The following is a 20,349-nucleotide window of genomic DNA, read 5'->3' on the forward strand; positions in this document are numbered from 1 at the left end:
AAGGACAACGCATATAATTTTCGGTGATGAACAGATAATAATTTTGGAATGAAGTGGACCGAAAACTTATTTTTTTGTGTTATTATCGAGTCGATCTATAGACCACAAATGAAAGCCGAAAATCACAATACACGATGAAGGGAATCTGGACAATAGCTGTACTGAATACTCGTAATATTCGGAAAATATGTCAGTGTAAGGAGGAGGTGCTGTTTACCACAAATCGGGTAAGAGGGTGCAAATATCACGAAATATTGCCCAAGCTCGGTATAGACATCCGCAGAAAATTTGAGTTCCGCGGTAATTGTGTAGGGTATCGTATGGTCGCCCCTTTCCTTCGCCCCTTTCCCTTAATCGGTTCAGATTTAGATATATCTCCCATATATATTTTCCTCCGATTTAAGGTAAATGTTGCACCAAAGTCCCTGAATATCTTTCGATATGCTCGACATTTGAATATTTGTGTCCGATTTATTGTAAATGGTGCGCCAAAGTCCCTATATATCTTTCGATTTACACGAAACTTGGCACAGCGTGTTTAATTAAGTCTGGAATGATGTCTGCCAAGATTCGTGAAAATCGGCCCAGATTTAGATATAGTTCCTATATATAGTTTCGTCCGATTTCATGTAAATGGTGCACCAAGGTCCCTATATATCTTTCAATTTGAACGAAATTTGGCACAACGTACTGAATTGAGCCTAGAATGATGTGTGCTAAGTTTCGTGAAAATCGGTCCAGATCTATATATAGCTCCCATATATATTTTCGTCCGATTTTATGTAAATTATGCACAAAAATCCCTATATATATTTCGATTTGCATGAAATTTGGCATAGCGTACTGATTTGATTCTAGAATGATGTATGTAAAATTTCTTGAAAATCGGCTCAGATTTAGATATATCTCCCATATATATTTTCGTCCGATTTTATGTAAATGGTGCACCAAAGCCCCTATATATCCTTCGATTTTCACGAAATTTGGTATAGCATATCGAATTTAGTCTGGAATGATGTGTGTTCAGTTTCGTAAAAATCGGTTCAGATTTAGATATAGCTCCCATATACATTTTCGTCCGATTTAAGGTAAATGGTGTACCAAAGTCCCTATATATCTATCTACTTGCACGAAATTTGGCACAGCGTACTGAATTAAACCTAGAATGATGTGTACTCATTTTCGTGAAAATCGGTTCAGATTTAGATATAGCTCCCATATATATTTTCGTCCGATTTCATGTAAATGGTGCACCAATGTCCCTATATATATTTCGATTTGCACGAAATTTGGCATAGCGTAATGAATTAGGTCTAGAATGATGTCTGTTTCGTGAAAATCGGTCTAGATTTAGATATAGCTCCCATATATAATTTCGTCCGATTTAAGGTAAATGGTGCGCCAAAGTCCCTAAATATCTTTCGATTTGCACGAAATTTGGCATAGCGTAATGAATTAGGTCTAGAATGATGTGTGTTAAGTTTCCCGAAAATCGGATCAGATTTTGATATAGCTCTCATATCTATTTTCGTCCGATTTATTGTAAATGGTGCACCAAAGCCCCTATATATCCTTCGATTTGCACAAAATTCGGCATAGCGTAATGAATTAAGTCTAGAATGATGTGTGTTAAATTTCCTGAAAATCGGTTCAGATTTAGATATAGCTCCCATATACATTTTCGTCCGATTTAAGGTAAATGGTGCATGAAAGTCCCTAAGTATCTTTCGATTTGCACGAAATTTGGCACAACGTACTGAATTGAAACTAGAATGATGTGTGCTAAGTTTCGTGAAAATCTGTTCAGATTTAGATATAGCTCCCATATATATTTTCGTCCGATTTAAGGTAAATGGTGCATCAAACACCCTAAATATCTTTCGATTTGCACGAAATTTAGTATAGCGTATTTAATTAAGACTATTAAATATATTTTGTTGGGGACCACAAAAATGCGTGGATTTTTTAAAAAATGTTTTAAATATTCCATAGTGCAGTTTATGATTCTCCGGTCGAACAAGTTTTATTTTCGAAATCACTTATTTACATTGACATGGTACGATCGGCCAGACTACAGCCATACATTTACATGTTTTATTTCTGTCATAATTTCAAAACTTGACTCTTCTGCAGTGCATTCAACTTCAAGTAATTAAAATAAATTTTGGAAAAAATATGACATTGATATTATATTTAAATTTAATATTATTTTTATTTATATATATTTTTTAATAAATGAAACACTCACTTATCTGTTTTTCAGACCTTATCGAATATGATATAACCGAATAGGGTTATTTCGTCAATATAATTTAATTAAAATAAAATAGAATATAATTGGAATAGAATCACGCGATTGAATATGCACAAATAGGAACAACAACAAATTTGAATATTATAGATTTTAATTAAAATATATTTAATTATTTATCTAGGCTGTGATAAAACCAAAAGAATATTGCGATTTCAAAATCATATTTCCTCGAAATGTAAAAAATATTATTTTTGATAAGTTCGAATAAAAAATAAAATCAAAGTCCAATTAAATTGGAGGCCAACAATTTAGGAAAAACTTTTATCTTTGTTGCTGGGCATAGACGCGAAGTGCATTTTAACTGAAAATTTGTATTTACAAAATTTTTTGAAAAACAAAAAAGAGAAACGATATTCGTAATCATATCAGCCCGAAGAAAAAAATAAAACGATTTGAATTCACCTTCAGTTATGCAGCGGGGTATGGTAACAGGATCAAAGTCAGTTTACCGATTTGTTTATCGGACATTCCAATATGGGGGCTATGGTTTGGTCGTTTTGACCACTTAATTGCTTGGTTCGCTCTCTTTATTGGTATTATAATTATTTGCGGGAATTATGACAGGCATCATAAAATTTATTTCTTAAAAAAACTGTATTTTGGTTATTTATAACCGTAGAATGTCTTATGGGAGGGCTATCATTAAGGTGGTCATAACCGGACGCAGTTCTCTGATATTCCATATCTATGAGTTGGGGAACGAAAAAAAATAAAAAATTATTTAATCAATTCTAGTGGACTTTATCGCTTTGATAAGGAAATGCATGAGAGTTAAGAATGGAATAGGAAAATATTTATTTCGTGATATTTGCACCCTCTTGCTCGATTAGAGGTTAACAACACTTGCGAAAAATCGGCCGAACATATATATGAGAGCTATAACTAAATCTGAACCGATTTCAATAAAACTTAGCAAACTTTAGTCTATCCTAACTTTAGTACGTTGTGCAAAATTTCGTGCCAATCGGCTTAAATTTGACTCTTTGGTGCACCATTTGCGAAAAATCCGATGAACATATATATGGAAGCTATATCTAAATCTGAACCGATTTCAATAAAATTTGGCACACGTTAGTCTATCCTAACTTCAGTACATTGTGCAAAATTTCGTGCCAATCCGCTTAAATTTGACTATTTGGTGCACGATTTGCTAAAAATCGGACGAACATATATATATGAGCTATATGTAACTCTGAATCGATTTCAATAAAATTTGGCACATCTATCCTAACTTCAGTACGTTGTACAAAATTTCGTGCCAATCGGCATAAATTTGACTCTTTGGTGCAACATTTTTTTTTTTTTTGATTAAAATCGGACGATAATATATATGGGCGCTATATCTAAATCTGAACCGATTTCAATAAAACTTATCCTAACTTGAGTTGTGCAAAATTTCGTGCCCATCGGCTTAAATTTGACTCTTTGGTGCACCATTTGCGAAAAATCGGACGAACATATATATGGGAGCTATATCTAAATCTGAATCGATTTCAATAAAATTTGGCACACGTTAGTGTTTCCTAACTTCAGTACGTTGTGCAAAATCTCATGCCAATCCGCTTAAATTTGACTATTTGGTCCACCATTTCCTAAAAATCAAACGATAATATATATGGGAGCTATATCTAAATCTGAACCGATTTCAATAAAACTTAGCACACTTTAGTCTATCCTAACTTTAGTACGTTGTGCAAAATTTCGTGCTAATCGGCTTAAATTTGACTCTTTGGTGCACCATTTGCGAAAAATCCGATGAACATATATATGGGAGCTATATCTAAATCTGAATCGATTTCAATAAAATTTGGCACACTTTAGTCTATCCTAACTTTAATACGTTGTGCAAAATTTCGTGCCAATCGGCTTAAATTTGACTCTTTGGTGCACAATTTGCGAAAAATCGGACGAAAATATATATGGGAGCTATATCTAAATCTGAACCGATTTTTCCCTATTCCAATAGGTTTTTTCCCTGGACCAAATAAATGATCTTTGTCAAATTTCATCTCATTCGGATAATAAATGCGACCTGCACTTTTTTAACATGGACAGACGGACGGGCAGACGGGCATGCATAAACCGACTTAGAAAGTGATTCTATGCATATTCTCAAAAGGACCCACGGGTCTACATCGTTTCCTTTCCTTTACAGTGTGGTAAAGGGTAAAAAATAGGGTTTCGGCCCACTTCATTCCAAAATTATTATCTGATCATCACCGACAATTATAGACGTTGTCTTTGACCATAAGTGGAAATTCATGAAAAATATCAAAGCGATCAGGAGAGACCAGGAAATCAGTTTTTGGTCCATTTCATCTCCTAAATATTAACCGATTTTTACCAAAAACAATAGCGGTCTTCATTGGCCAGAACCAATCCTATATGCAAAATTTCGAGAAGATTGGTCCATAACTGTGGCCTGTGTCGTGTTTACAAATTATAGTGGACAGACGGACGGACATACACACATTTCTAGATCGACTCAGCTAGTCGAGACCCACTTAAATGTGGGTCTAGGACCAATATTTCGCGACGTTATAAACTCTTGGGGCTGCACAAAGCTATAATACCCTGACAACATAGTTGCGTAGGGTATAAAAATCCACGCCTGTCGATGTTCAATGAAAAAATATTTTTAAAAAATCCACGCCTATGGATAGTGGGGTTTGTAATTTAAACATCTAAATTTAGAAATATTCTGAAATAGTTGTTTTATTTGTTCGAAACTCTTTCTATTTATTTCGATTTGCGATTTGTCGTTTTCTTTTTTTCTAATCAGATTAAGATTATGGGAAACTTATAATAAATCACTTGTAGAGTATTGTCCGAAAAGTGAAGTGGTTTATGATTGTATTAAATTTTCTGTAGAAATATTGAAAAAAATGTACACTGAAAGAAAATTTTTGGATTACTAAATATCAAATTTTTTCCGTGAAGGAAAGTAGAAAATAGATTCCTTAAGGATATCTTGGATGTTTATCGGCTTTAGGATCCCATCCCCAAAATTTTATTTGAATTTCCGAATTTTTATTTCTCCACTTACTGTTTGGTTGCTTCCCTCCGCCAATATAATCTGTAATTGTCATATAAACTACCATTAAACGCAATCGATATCTAATCGGTTATCAAATCGAATTGTTAAGTCATGAGCAAATTTTGAAGACATAAAAAACGGTATATTAAATAATTTATTTTTGCTTCTTCTTCTTCTTAATTTTGTTCTGATATCATTTGTGCAAAAAGAAAAAAAAAATATTTAGAAAAAAAAACACTGATATGGATAGTGGCTATTCGTTCGATAAGGGGCAAAGTTCAAGCCAATGGAAAAAATACGATAAAATGTTGCCAAGAAGGTAAACAATTTTTTTTGAAGAAATTCAGGGGAATTGAAAAACAATTTGAAAACAGATGGAATTTCATTAATTAAAAAAGTACATACTTTTTGGACTAGCCAATATAGGCATGGGGTTTCAAGAATATTTCTTTTTAAAGCCTCTAACAACAGTTGATTTTTTAAAAAAATATTTTTTTTGACCCTCCAACAAAGGCGTGGATTTGTATACCCTTCACCTCACTGTGGTACAGGGTATTATGTCTTTGTGCATATGTTTGTAATAGGCAAAAGGAATCGAGATAGACCCATGGTTTCTTTTGACAATATGCATAGAATCACTTTCTGATTCGATTTATGCATGTTCGTCCGTCCGTCTGTTGATGTTAAATTGTAAACAAAGTACAGGTCGTATTTATGATCCAAATTTGATGAAATTTGGCACAGCTCATTTATTTGGCCCAAGGACGAACTCTATTGAAATTGGGAAAAATCGGTTCAGATTTTGAAATTGGGAAAAATCGGTTCAGATAGCTCCCATATATTTTCGTACGATTTAAGGTAAATGGTGCACCAAAGTACCTAACTATCTTTCGATTTGAACGAAATTTGGTCTACAATGATATGTGTTAAGTTTCCGGGAAATCGGTTCAGATTTAGATATAGCTCCCATATATAGTTTCGTCCGATTTCATGTAAATGGTGCACCAATGTCCCTATATATCTTGCACGAAATGTCCCTATATATCTTGCACAGCGTACTGAATTAAGTCTAGAATGATGTGTGCAAAGATTCGTGAAAATCGGTTCAGATTTAGATATAGCTCCCATATATATTTTCATCCGATTAAAGGTAATTGGTGCACCAAAGACCCTATATGTATATTTCGATTTGCACGAAATCCTGTATAGCGTACAGAATTGCGTCTATAATACTGTGTGCTAAGTTTCATGAAAATCGGTTCAGATTAATATATAGCTCCCATATATAGTTTCTCCCGATTTTAGGTAAATGGTGCACCCTGGAAATATTTTCATTTGCACGAATTTTGGTATAGCCTACTGAATAAGGTCTAGAATGATGTGTGTTAAGTTTCGTGAAAATCGGTTCATATTTAGATATAGCTCCCATATATAGTTTCTCCCGATTTAAGGTAAATTGTGCTCCAAAGTCCCTAAATATCTTTCTATTTGCAAGAAATTTTTCACAGCCTAATGATTGAGGTCTACAATGATATGTGTTAAGTTTCCCCAAAATCGGTTCAGATTTAGATATAGCTCCCATATATATGTTCGTCCGATTTAAGGTAAATGGTGCACCAAAGTCCTTATATATCTTTCGATTTGTAAGAAATTGGGCACAGCGTAATGAATAAGGTCTAGAAAGATGTGTGCTAAGTTTCGTGAAAATCGGTTCAGATTTAGATATAGCTCCCATATCTTCGTCCGATTTAAGGTAAATAGTGCACCAAAGACCCTATATACTCTTCGATTTTCACAAAATTTGGCATAGCGTACTGAATTAAGAGTAGAATGATGTGTGTTAAGTTTCCTAAAATTCGGTTCAAATTTAGATATAGCTCCCATAGATATTTTCGTCCGATTTAAGGTAAATGGTGCACCCAAGTTCCTAAATATTTTTCGATTTGCACGAAGGATGGTATAGTGTACCGCAAAATTAGGTTCAAATTTAGATATAGCTCCCATATATATTTTCGTCCGATACTAGGTAAATGGTGCACCAAAGTCCCTAAATATCTTTCGATTTGCACGAAATTTGGCACAGCGTACTGAATTTAGTCTAGAATAATGTGTGCTAAGTTTCGTGAAAATCGGTTCAGATTTAGATATAGCTCCCATATATATATATATATATATATTCGTGCGATTTAATCTAAATGATGCACCAAAGTCCTTATATATCTTTCGATTTGCACGAAATTTGGTCCAGCGTACGGAGTTAAGTCTAGAATGATGTGTGCTAAGTTTCGGGAAAATCGGTTCAGATTTAGATATAGCTCCCATATATACTTTAGTCCGATTTTATGTAATTGATGGACCAAAGTCCCTATATATCTTTCCATTTGCACGAATTTTGGTATAGGGTATTGAATAATGTCTAGAATGATGTTGCTAAGCTTCGTGAAAGATCCATAGCTAGGCCAATTGACACAACGTACTGAAGTAGTATAAATAAGTCTTTGGCAAGTGTCCCTGAAATCGGTTCTGATATAGATATATAATAAAAACCCGACGTTTGTTAGGATACTTACTTAGCTGGTTTGTTACAGAACGGTTGTTCCATAAGCCGAGCTTAAAAAAGATTTCCAAGCACGTCGGTCTTTTATGCAAATCCACCTATTTGGAAGACCACGTTCCAAGATGTTGTTTTCTGCTTGGTCTATTCATCTAATTCGTGACCTCCCCCTTCAGTAGGCTCGTTTTTATATGCCTTTTGAGCTGGGGCATCTTCATTCATCCGCACAACATGGCCTAGCCACCGTAGTCGCTGCAGCTCAATACGACTATGTCGATGTCCGCGTATAAAGTGTAAAGCTTGTGGTTCATTCGACGCCGATATTCACCGTCGAAGCAGATCGACCCGTAGATCTTTCAGAGAATTTTTCTTTCAAACACCCCAAGAGCTGCCTCATCTGCTTGCGCAAGTACCCATGCTTCTGATCCATATAATAGCACGGGTAGTATTAGGGTCTTGCAAAGTGTGAGTTTGGTCTGGCGGGAGGTGGCCTTGTTTCTAAACTGCTTACTGTTGGCCACCACAATCCTTCTCCGAGTTTCAAAACTGATGTCATTCGTTTTATTTATGGCGATACCAAGGTATATAAAATCTTTGACTACCTCGAAGCTGTAGTTCTCAAGTTCCACAGTTCGTCAGAGTCTACTGGACGTCTTGCGCGTTGATACCATTGCCTTGGTCTTCTCGCCGTTTACTGCCAGACCCACTTTAGCAGACTTCTTTTCAATTTGTTCAAAGGTGGCTGTTACCGTTCGCAATGCTCGACCCATTATATCGGTGTCATCGGCGTAGGCGAGTAGCATGTGTTGTTTGGTGTACAGAGTGTCATTTCTGTTCACCCTTGCGTCTCGTATGACCTTTTCCAGCAGGATGTTAAAAAAGATAACACGACAAACTGTCACCTTGACTGAATCCTCGTTCGGCACTGAAGGGCTCCGATAGGTCCTTTCCTACTTTAACTGCTGACCTTGTGCCACTTAAAGTTATCCTGCATAGCCGTATTAATTTTACAGGAATGCCGAACGCAGACATGGCTCTAAACACTTCTGAACGGATAGAGCCGTCGAATGCGGCTTTATAGTCGACAAATAGGTAGTATGTCTGTTGGATACATATGTAGAATATAACCAAAGTGGTGAAGAGTATCATATAGCCGCCCCAGTCTGAATTTACTGCTTTCCTTACTGGTTTAAAAATATTTTTTTATATAGCCCAAATAGGCGTGCATTTTTTTAAAAATATTTTTTTTTTTTTTTTTTGATTAGCCCAAATTAAATTTTTTTTAATTTCCACGATAAGCATCAACATTTCATTGTGACCCGAAATAAAAAAAAAATAGTTTGTTGCGGGACCTAAAAATTAATCTCATTATTATTATTATTTTTTTGTATTTTTGTTTCTTGTTTCGAACATTCTAAACGTACTAGGTGGTCTTCAATATACTAAAAATTATGAACATATACATTAATTATATTAGAAAATGTGATAATGCAACCTTATGACAGCTGTTTAGAGAATACAAAAAAAAAAAAGAAAAAAAAACTTGAATATTCATGATAAGGAATATTCGGCAAATGTACTCATTAATTTGGAAAATACCAGCTCAGAAAAAATAATAAAAATATTTAAATTTTTTAGTTGTTGCCAATGACTAAATAAACAAAACAAAACTGAAACAACCATGGATCGGAAGTTTAAAATCGGAACTTCAAAAATAAAAACAAATAAATATTTTTTGGGAGAGGGAAAGTGGAACCAACTAATCTGTGACAATTTTTTTATTTACTGAACTTAATTTAAATTTTTTAATTTCATATCAAGTTTGTTTTTTGTAATTAAATTAAATCGTAGTAAATTTTTATAAATTTTTTAACAAAAACTATTTTTTTGTCACAGAAATTTTTTATTCTTTGTTTTACTATACTTAATTATTGATAAGAACTTTCCTTCAACATAACATAAACGTACACAAGAAAAATATTATTTCAATATTTCGATTTTCAAATTGATTACCACCGCCATGAATGACCATAACCTTGATACTGCCTCTGGCCATGCGAGAGCTTCAACATTTTGCGTGTTCTTTTTTGGGGGATTTGCTCACGTATACATTGTGATAATTATTATAAAGAAACTCAAGAAAAATTTGTTCTTTTTCTAAATAAAAATAATGAGATTTAATAAAAAAATATTTATTGTATATAAGTATGTTTGCAAAATCTATGTTTCGGGAAGATCATAACAAGGTGGCGTGATCGAAAATAAAAAGAAATAATAATAATAAATAATTTATTTTAATTTAATTTGTTTTAAATTATAAACATTGAATCGCCGCTTTAAGTGAAATTTGATGCAGATTTTTTTTAATCTACACCATACTCTCAAATTGAGAAATTGTGGGAAAAATTCGGACAAATTTGAAAATGTTAAAAAATAAAATAATTTAATCAATTTAATTTAAAATCCTTGGGGAGAAATTGGGTCAAATTTGAAAAGGACCAATAAATCGATACCCACATTGGTAAAGATTTTTTTATAGGTTTATGTCATAGATACGGATTACATGTATTCGATGACCTATAGTGAAATCTGATGTAGAATATTTTTTTCATTTGCATCATCCTTCTAGTTTGAAATTTTGGGGGAGAAATTTTGTCAAAATCGGAAAATACCCAAAATAAGTCCCCAAAAACACCAATAAATTATCCCTCATAATTAAACCAAATTGTATACCTATTTTTTAATGATTTGTACTATATCTACAGATTTCTTTCGGTCCGTAACTTGTAGTGAAATTTGATGTAGAACATTTGTTCCATTATCATCAACCCGCTAAATTGAAAAATACCAAAATAGTCACAAAAGTTCAACATATAACACATACACAATTTAAACTCAATTTTGTACTTAATTTTGAATGGTTTGTACTATATCTACAGATTTCTTATGTTCCGCGAGTTATAGTGAAATTTGATGTAGAATATTTATTCCATTATCATCATCCCGCTATATTGTAAATTTATGGGAGAAATAGGGTCATATTTAAAATCGACCAAAAAACTACAAATAGGTTTTTATTCTTATATACCCACATTGTTGTCGATTTTTTATAAGATTATGGTATAGCTACGAATTACTTGTATTCGGTGGCCTATGGTGAAATAAGATGTAGAATATTTTTTCTATTTACACCATCATTCTAAATTAAAATTGTGGGGGAGAAATTGGATGAACATCGAAAAATACTAAAGTAGTCCCAAAAAATACCAATAAATTATCCCTCACAATTATATCGAATTTGGTGTTTATTTTTTAATAGTTTGTACTATACCCACAGATTTCCTTTGGTCCACAAGTTAAAGTGAAATTTGATGTAGAACATTTGTTCCATTATCATTATCCCGCTAAATTGGAAATTTGGGAAGAAATTGGGTCATATTAAAAAAAGACCAAAAAACTACAAATACGTTGATTCTTATATACCCACTTTGATGTTGATTTTTTATAGGTTTATGCTATAGCTACGGACTACTTGTATCCGGTGACCTATAGTGAAATCAGATGTAGAATATTTTTTCATTTACACGATCTTTCTAATTTGAAATTGTGTGGGAGAAATTTGGTCAAAATCGAAATATACCAAATTAGTACCAAAAATACCAATAAATTACCCCTCACAATTAAACCAAATTTGATGCTTATTATTTAATAGTTTGTACTATATCTAGAGATTTCTTTTGGTCTGCGAGTTATAGAGAAATTTGATGTAGAACATTTGTTCCAATGTCACCATCCCGCTAAATTGAAAATTTGGGGGAGAAATTTGGTGAAGATCAAAAACGACCAAAAAACTATAAACAAGTTGTTTCTTATATACCCAAATTTGTAGCGATTTTTTATAGGTTTATGCTACAGGTACGAATTACTTGTCTTCCGTAATTTTTTGTCAAATTTAGTGGACAATATTTTTTCCTTTACCATAATTCCAGTAATTTTACAACTTCCGAGTGAGATCGAGTCAAAATCGAAAAATACAATATAGTCACAAAACGCCATTAAATAACATCTACACAATTGACCGCAATATGATACTCATTATACCCTTCACCACACTGTGGTACAGGGTATTATGTCTTTGTGCATATGTTTGTAACAGGCAAAAGGAATCTAGATAGACCCATGGTTCCTTTTGAGAATATGCATAGAATCACTTTCTGAGTCGATTTACGTCCGTCCGTCCGTCTGTAGATGTTAAATTGTAAACAAAGTACATGCTCCGCATTTATGATCCGATTTGGATGAAATTTGGCATGCATCACTTATTTGGCCCAAGGACGAACCCTATTAAAATTGGGAAAAATCGGTTCAGATTTAGATATAGCTCCCATATATATTTTCGTCCGATTTAAGGTAAATGGCGCACCAAAGTCCCTATATATCTTTCGATTTGCACAAAATTTGGCACAGCGCACTTAATTAAGCCTAGAATGATGTGTGCTAAGTTTCATGAAAATCGGTTCAGATTTATATATAGCTCTCATATATATTTTCGTCCGATTTAATGTAAATGGTGCACCAAAGTCTCTAAATATCTTTCGATATGCACGAAATTTGGTATAGCGTACTGAATAAAGTCTACAATGATGTGTGTTAAGTTTCGTGAAAATCGGTTCCGATTTAGATATAGCTTTCATATATAGTTTCGTCCGATTTAAGGAAAATGGTGTACCAAAGTCCCTAAATATCTTCCGATTGGCACGAAATTTGGCACAGCATAATGAATTGGGTCTAGAATGATGTGTGTTAAGTTTCCTGAAAATCGGTTAAGATTTAGATATAGCTCCCATATATATTTTCGTCCGATTTAAGGAAAATGGGGTACCAAAGTCCCTATATATCTTTCGATTTCCACGAAATTTGGTACAGAGTACTGAATAAAGTCTACAAAGATGTGTGTTAAGTTTCGTGAAAATCGGTTCATATTTAGATATAGCTCCCATATATATTTTCGTCCGACTTTAGATAAATAGTGCATCAGAGTCCCTACATATCTTTCGATTTCCGCTAAATTTGGCATATCGTACTGAATGAAGTATAGAATGATGTATGTTAAGTTTCCTGAAAATCGCTCAAGATGTACATATAGCTCCCATATACATTTCCGTCCACATATATCTTTCGTAATGAACTTAGTATAACCTATAAGTTTGATATAAATGCTGCACCGAATTCCCCAGGTGGGTCCGATTGGCACAAAATTTTGCACAATTTATTGAAGTTATTATGAGATAACGTGTGACAAGTTTTGTTGAAGTTGGTTCAGATTTAGATATAGTTCCTATATATAAAGATTTTAAGTAAAATGTGCACCAAAGACCCAAAGTTATATAGTTTATATAACCTAGCATGTGGAAAGTTTTATTTAATCGGTTCAAATTTGGGTAGAACTACCATACATATTTCTCCCGATTTTAACTAAATGATGGACCAAGAACTCAAAATATGGCCGATATTTTGTGACAAGTTTCGATGAAATCGGCTTAGATTTCGATATAGCTTTTATACACATTTTCGTCCGATTTGAAGTAAATGGCGCAGATATGTATGCAAATAATCAAGAGGTATCCGATTGATATATGCATTAAAATGATGCATTAAATTGATATATGCAATTTCATTTTACTGGTCCTTCAAAAATGCGACGTCTGTTAAGATTCATCTGTTGAATATACCCAAAGTGGTGAGGGTATTATATAGTCGGCTCCGTTTGGTTTTTTATTAGTCATGTTTGCAAAAGACCAAAAAAAAACTAATAAATAAAATATCCCTTATATACCCTTATTAATATCGAATTTTCATTGGTTTATACTATTGCTACGCCTTACTTGTAGTCGATAACATCTAGTGAAATTTGATGGGGAATATTTTTTCCATTACCATAATCCGGCTAAATTCAAAACTTGTAGGTGAAATTGGCTCAAAATCGAAAAAATACCAAAATGCTCCCAAAAACCCCAATAAATAGCCCCTCACAATTAAATCTGATTTGATACTGATTTTTAATAGATTTCTATTACATCTACAAACTTCTACTGTTCCGTGATATATATTGTAATTTTATGTAGAATATTTTTTCCATTGACATTATCCACCTAAATTCTAATCTTGCGAAAGATATTAGGCCAAATTGAAAAAGTGCAAACAAATTTAATATTCCTTATGTACTCATATTGGTATCGATTTTTTAATGGTTTATAGTATTCCTGCAAATTACTTGTATTCGGGGACCTATAGTCAAATTCGAGGGAGAATATTTTTTCTATTACCACCATCCCGCTAAATTAAGAACTTGGGGTAGAAATTGCCTTAACATTGAAAAAATACCAAAATAGTCCCAAAAATCCCAATATCACAATTTAACCCCAATTTGTCAGCTATTTCTTAATAGTTTATATTATAGCTACAGGTTTCTTCTGTTCCGCAACTTATAGTGAAATTTTATAAAGAATATTTTTCCATTGACACTAGCTGCCTAAATTAAAATCTTGGAGGAGAAATTTTGGTCAAATTTAAAAACGACGAAAAATAAATGATAAACCTCTCTAGGATAGTGTATGAAAAAAAAAAAATTAAAAATCCTATCTTAATATTCCCTGGTCTTCGAAAAAAACATTCTTCGTTATTTCATCGCCGGAATTTCTGAAAAAAATAACCTGACGTCAATCGTTTGCTTTATGCAATACAACAGTATTGACCTCTAAATAATATATTTTGCATAACACCCCACATATACGTAACTACAATCATTATTTTGCGTAATAATAGCATATATGTAAAATAAATTCTTGTTTATTATCTTTGCCTTTTCCTTTCCATGATTATTCCTCCGCATTTATTTCAAAACTTCTTATCTTAACTAATCGCATTTCAGTGTGGATTATCAGTTAACAACAACTCGTCTTGGGAAATTTACGATTTCAAATGCAGAATGATCAAATTGAAAAGAAAAAAAATCTGCTAAACAATTATTTTTTATTAAAAATAATATTTGTTAGATTATGGCAAATATTGGGAATCGTCATCGGATTTTTATCAGTATTATAAATTGCAAAAAAAAAACACCGTTAGACAATTTCAAGTGGAAAATCCATTCGTGATAATGTCATGAACAGCTGGATACAATAAAATGGGATTTGGTAACGGTGTAAACTAGGCACAATAATTTATTTTTAAAATCCGTAAAAAAATAAAAATATTCGCGCCTATTAAGCACTTTGGAAAAATATTAAAAAAAAAATCCGCGCCTTGAAAAAATATTTTAAAAGATCCACTAAACCAGTAAGGAAAGTAGTAAAGTCGGACTGGGCCGACTATATGACACCCTTCACCACATCATTCTAGACTTAATTCAGTACCCTATGCCAAATTTCGTAGAAATCGAAAGATATATAGGGACTATGGTGCACTATTTACATGAAATCGGACGAAACTATATATAGGAGCTATATATAAATTTGAACCGATTTTCTTCGAACACATCATTCTAGGCCTAATTCATTACGCTCTGCCAAATTTCGGGCAAATCGAAAGATATATAGGGACTTTGGTGCACCATTTACCTTAAATCGGACGAAAATATATATGGGAGCTATATTTAAATCTGAACCGATTTTCTCTAAACATAGCACACATCATTCTATACTCAATTCAGTACGCTATGCCAAATTTCGTGCATATCGAAATATATTTAGGGACTTTGACGCACAATTTACCTTAAATCGGATGAAAATATATATGGGAGCTATATTTAAATCTGAAGCGATTTTCACGAAACTTAGCACACATCATTCTGTACTCAATTCAGCACGATATGCTAAATTTCGGGCATATCGAAAGATTTTTAAGGATTTTTGCGCTCCATTTACCTTGAATCGGACGAATATATATATATGGGAGCTATATCTTAATCTGAACCGATTTTCAGGAAACTAAACACACATCATTCTAGACCTAATTCAGTGCGCTATGTCATATTTCGTGCAAATCGAAAGATATATAGAGACTTTGATACGCAATTTACATTAAATCGGACGAATATATATATGGGAGCTATATCTAAATCTGAATCGATTTTCACGAAACATAACACACATAATTCTAGACTTAATTCGATATGCTGTGCAAAATTTCTTCGAAATCGAAAGATATTTATGGATTTTGGTGCACCATTTGCCTTAAGTCGGACGTAGATATATATTGGAGCTATATCTAAATCTGAGTCAAATTCCACGAAACTTAACACACGTTATTCTATACTCAATTCAGTACGCTATGCCAAATTTTGTGCAAATCGAAAGATATTTAGGGACTTTGACGCACCATTAACCTTAAATCGGACGAAAATATATATGAGAGCTATATTTAAATCTGAACCGATTTTCACGAAACTTCACGTATGTCATTCTGAACCTAATTCAGTACGCTATGTCAAATTTCGTGTAAATTGAAAGATATTTAGGGACTTTGGCGCACCATTTACCTTAAATCGGATGAAAATATATTTGGGAGCTATGTTTAGATCTGAACCGATTTTCATGAAACTTGACACACATCAACCTAGGCTCAATTCAGTACGCTCTGCCAAATTTCGTGCAAATCGAAAGATATATAGGGTCTTTTGTGTATCATTTACATAAAATCGGTCGAAAATATATATGGGAGCTATATTTAAATCTGAAGCGATTTTTACGAAACTTAACACATCATTCTAGACTTATTTCGATATGTTGTGCAAAATTTCGTGCAAATCGAAATATATATAGGACCTTTGGTGCACCAATTACCTTTAATCGGACGAAATTATATATGGGACCTATATCTAAATCTGAACCGATTTTTCCCAATTTCAATAGGGTTCGTCCGTGGGCTAGATAAATGAGCTGTGCCAAATTTCATCCAATTCGAATAAAAAATGCGACCTTTGTTTACAATTTAACATGGACAGACAGACGGACGGGCGGACGGAAGGTCGGACATGCGTAAATCAACTCAGAAAGTGATTCTATACATATTCTCAAAGGGAACCATGGGTCTATCTCGATTCCTCTTGCTAGTAACAAACATATGCGCAAAGATAAATACTCTGTACCACAGTGTGGTGAAGGGTATAAAAATCCACGCCTGTTGTTGGTTGCTTGAAAAAATATTTTCAAAAAATCCACGCCTATTGTTGGTCTTTGAAAAAAATATTTTCAAAAAATCTACACATATTGTGTATTAGTCGGATTATTTGTTGTATAACAATTTTTTACGCTCTCTGTATTGTTTGTGTTTCCTCTTATCACATATAGAGGTCACTTTAGGTGCGATTGCTGCCTTAGCTAATATTTGATTGCTTTTGTATGTGCTTCGAAAAGCTATAGTTAGCACATCCACCACGCAGGGCAAATTATCTATCGCTAGATGGAGTTAAAGGTCGCAAACTTTTACTTTGAAAACTTCGTTGCCTTAGCATCGTTTCAGTGATGGACTTATTATACCAAAATATCATATTCAAATGAAAATTGTTTTGTACTTCCTTTATCGGTGGGGTATCCCCTCCACACCCTTAAAAATTTATTTATGTGTATCAAACATAGAAAATAAATCACCATGGAGAACAATTGGCAGATTTTTTTGTCCTCCATAAAATTTGGAAGAATTGTTTTCCTCTGCTATTGATAAATGACAAATCGGATTTTAAAATGAGCGAATGAATTGATTAACGCCTCAACCAATATTTCTTTCAAAACTCAAGGCTAATGGGGCGTAAAATCATTGCGGAAATGTGGTAACAGAAGTTTGGAAATTGATGCCGATTTTTTTGAAATGATTGATAGATGAATAAAAATAGCATCGGGTTTATTTTTCTTTAAGTGGTAAATAGCTGTCAGGAACATGTGAAAGGTTGTTCGAACTTAGTTATGAATTTATTATTGAAAAATATTTTTTAATCCTCCCGTGAAAAGTTGGGATGGCGAATGAAATAGACTTCATTAAAAATGAAGTGGTATGGGTCCATGAATACAATTTCTTTAAAAAAATATATTTTCCGAATTTTTTTCTACCTTATTATTGAACTCCGAATCCATAAAAAACAACAACATCAACAATTGAATTTTCATATTAAATCGATTCGATTCAAATGCAAATATTGCACAGATATGCCGTAAAGCTTCTCAATGACCAGCATGGCTGTTCGTCCGTCTGACTATCTGTCTCAATGTCTTTTAATGTTATAACTTCCAATCCTTTGGGTTCAAAGTTTGTCATTCATAAAAGAAGACGACATTTGATCCTTCATAATCCTTCAGCCATGGAGAAGAATAAGACGAAGAAAAGACCAATTGCATTAGCATTAAGACAGAATACAAGAAAATATTGAAACGAAAATAAACAAAAACAAAAAAAATTGAGCAAAGGGAAAAAATAAGGAAAATTAAACTCAAGAAGGTGTATGTGGACTTTATATACCACTTCAGATTTTCTTAAAAATATTTTTAGGGGTCAACAATAGGAATGGATTTTTATACGCTACACAGCTATGTTGTCAGGGTATTATAGCTTTTGTGTCGCCCCAAGAGTTTGTAACGCTGAGAAATATTGGCCCTAGACCCACCTTTAAGTATACGGATCGTCATATCTCGACTAGCTGAGTCGATCTAGACATGTGTGTCAGTCCGTCCGCCTGTCCATTATAATTTGTCCACACGATGCAGGCCACAGTTATGGACCAATCTTCATGAAATTTTGCATATAGGATGGCTTCGGCCCAATGAAGACCCCTATTGTTTTTGGTAAAGATCGGTTAATATTTAGGTGATGAAATGGACCAAAAACTTTATTTTTTCTGAATTTCTGGTCGCTACAGAGGCCGCAATTATGGCCCAAACATCGCGATCGGGCCAAAGAATAAGCATGCCTGTTTTAATAAGGATCGGTCAATATTTAGTGGTTCAAATGGGCCCCGACTTCTGTGTGAAAAATTACAAAATGTGTATTCTATAGCGTGTATTTTTACTCCTAAAGGACATAGACCCGAAAGTTTATAGTCTATTCAAGAGGAGTGGTTGACCTTTAAATTGATACCAATTATGCACTCGGATGCGGGAGTTACACTTAAATATTTACAGGTGCTTACGTAGTCATATATTATTTAGTAGCCCATTGCCATACTAGAGGTCGGAAATATAGCGCTGATCGCTTTGAAATTTTCCATGAGGATCCAGTTATGGTTAAGAACAACGCCTGTAATTTTCGAGTTTTGTTTTTATGCCTTTTTAGGGCGAGGATCATTCATGTAAATGTTTTTTATTAATTTCTCTTTCGAGATGAGCTACATGACATCAGTTGCAACGAAAAGGAAAGCCAGAGAGATACTACATACCCACCACTATGCGACGCGTTTCGGCGTTGGTTAAGCGGCTCATCAGGAATATTGGGCAATGTGGCTTGCAAATGTCCTTACTTGATAAGTTATATTTATGTCGACTTTTGTTGCGAAATTGCATCTACGAATTAAATTCAACCGTGTCAAGGTTCGGACATTTGGCATCACACCAGAAAATTCCTTTTCAGAGCAGATTTTTCGATGATGTTATGATAATAATATTGGGATGAAGTGGATCGAAAACTTATTTTTTTTGTTGTTTTTATATTTTTTCGAGTTGATTTAAAGGTCACAATTATAAGCCGAACATCACAACACAAGCCACGGTGAGGGGATTATGGACAAAGGACTTCACTGAATACTAGTAATGTTCGGAAAATATGTTAGTGTAAGGAAGAGGTTCTGTTGACCTCTAATCGGGAAAGAGGGTGCAACTATCACGAAATATTGCCGAAATATTGGATCGGAATAAAAATCGGGAGAAAGTTTGCGTTCCGTGGTAGTAGTGTATGGTATCGTATGGTCGGCCCTGTCTGACTATACTGGTCCGCTCACTGGTTTAAATTATTTTTTGGGGTTTATTTATATTCGTGGATTTTTTAAAGTTATTTTTGGTGATTATTAATAGGCGTGGATTTTTATACCCTACGCCACACTGTGGTACAGGGTATTATGTCTTTGTGCATATGTTTGTAACAAGCAAAAGGAAACGAGATAGGCACATGGTTCCTTTTGAGAATATGCATAGAATAACTTTTTAAGTCGATTTATGCATGTCCGTCCGTCTGTCTGTCTATCCATGTTAAATAGTAAACAAAGTACAGGTCGCATTTATTATCCGACTTGGATGAAATTTGACATAGGTCACTTAGTTGGGTCAAGGAAGACCCCTAGTGACATTGGGAAAATCGGTTCAAATTTAGATATAGCTCCCATATATATTTTCGTCCGATTTATGGTAACTGGTGCACCAAAGACCCTATTTATCTTTCAATTTGCACGAAATGTTTCAGAGC

Source organism: Musca vetustissima, unplaced genomic scaffold, assembly GCF_032173495.1.
Source record: "Musca vetustissima isolate MV318-11 ecotype Yass unplaced genomic scaffold, APGP_CSIRO_Mvet_v1 utg23235, whole genome shotgun sequence".
NCBI classification, from domain to species: domain Eukaryota; kingdom Metazoa; phylum Arthropoda; class Insecta; order Diptera; family Muscidae; genus Musca; species Musca vetustissima.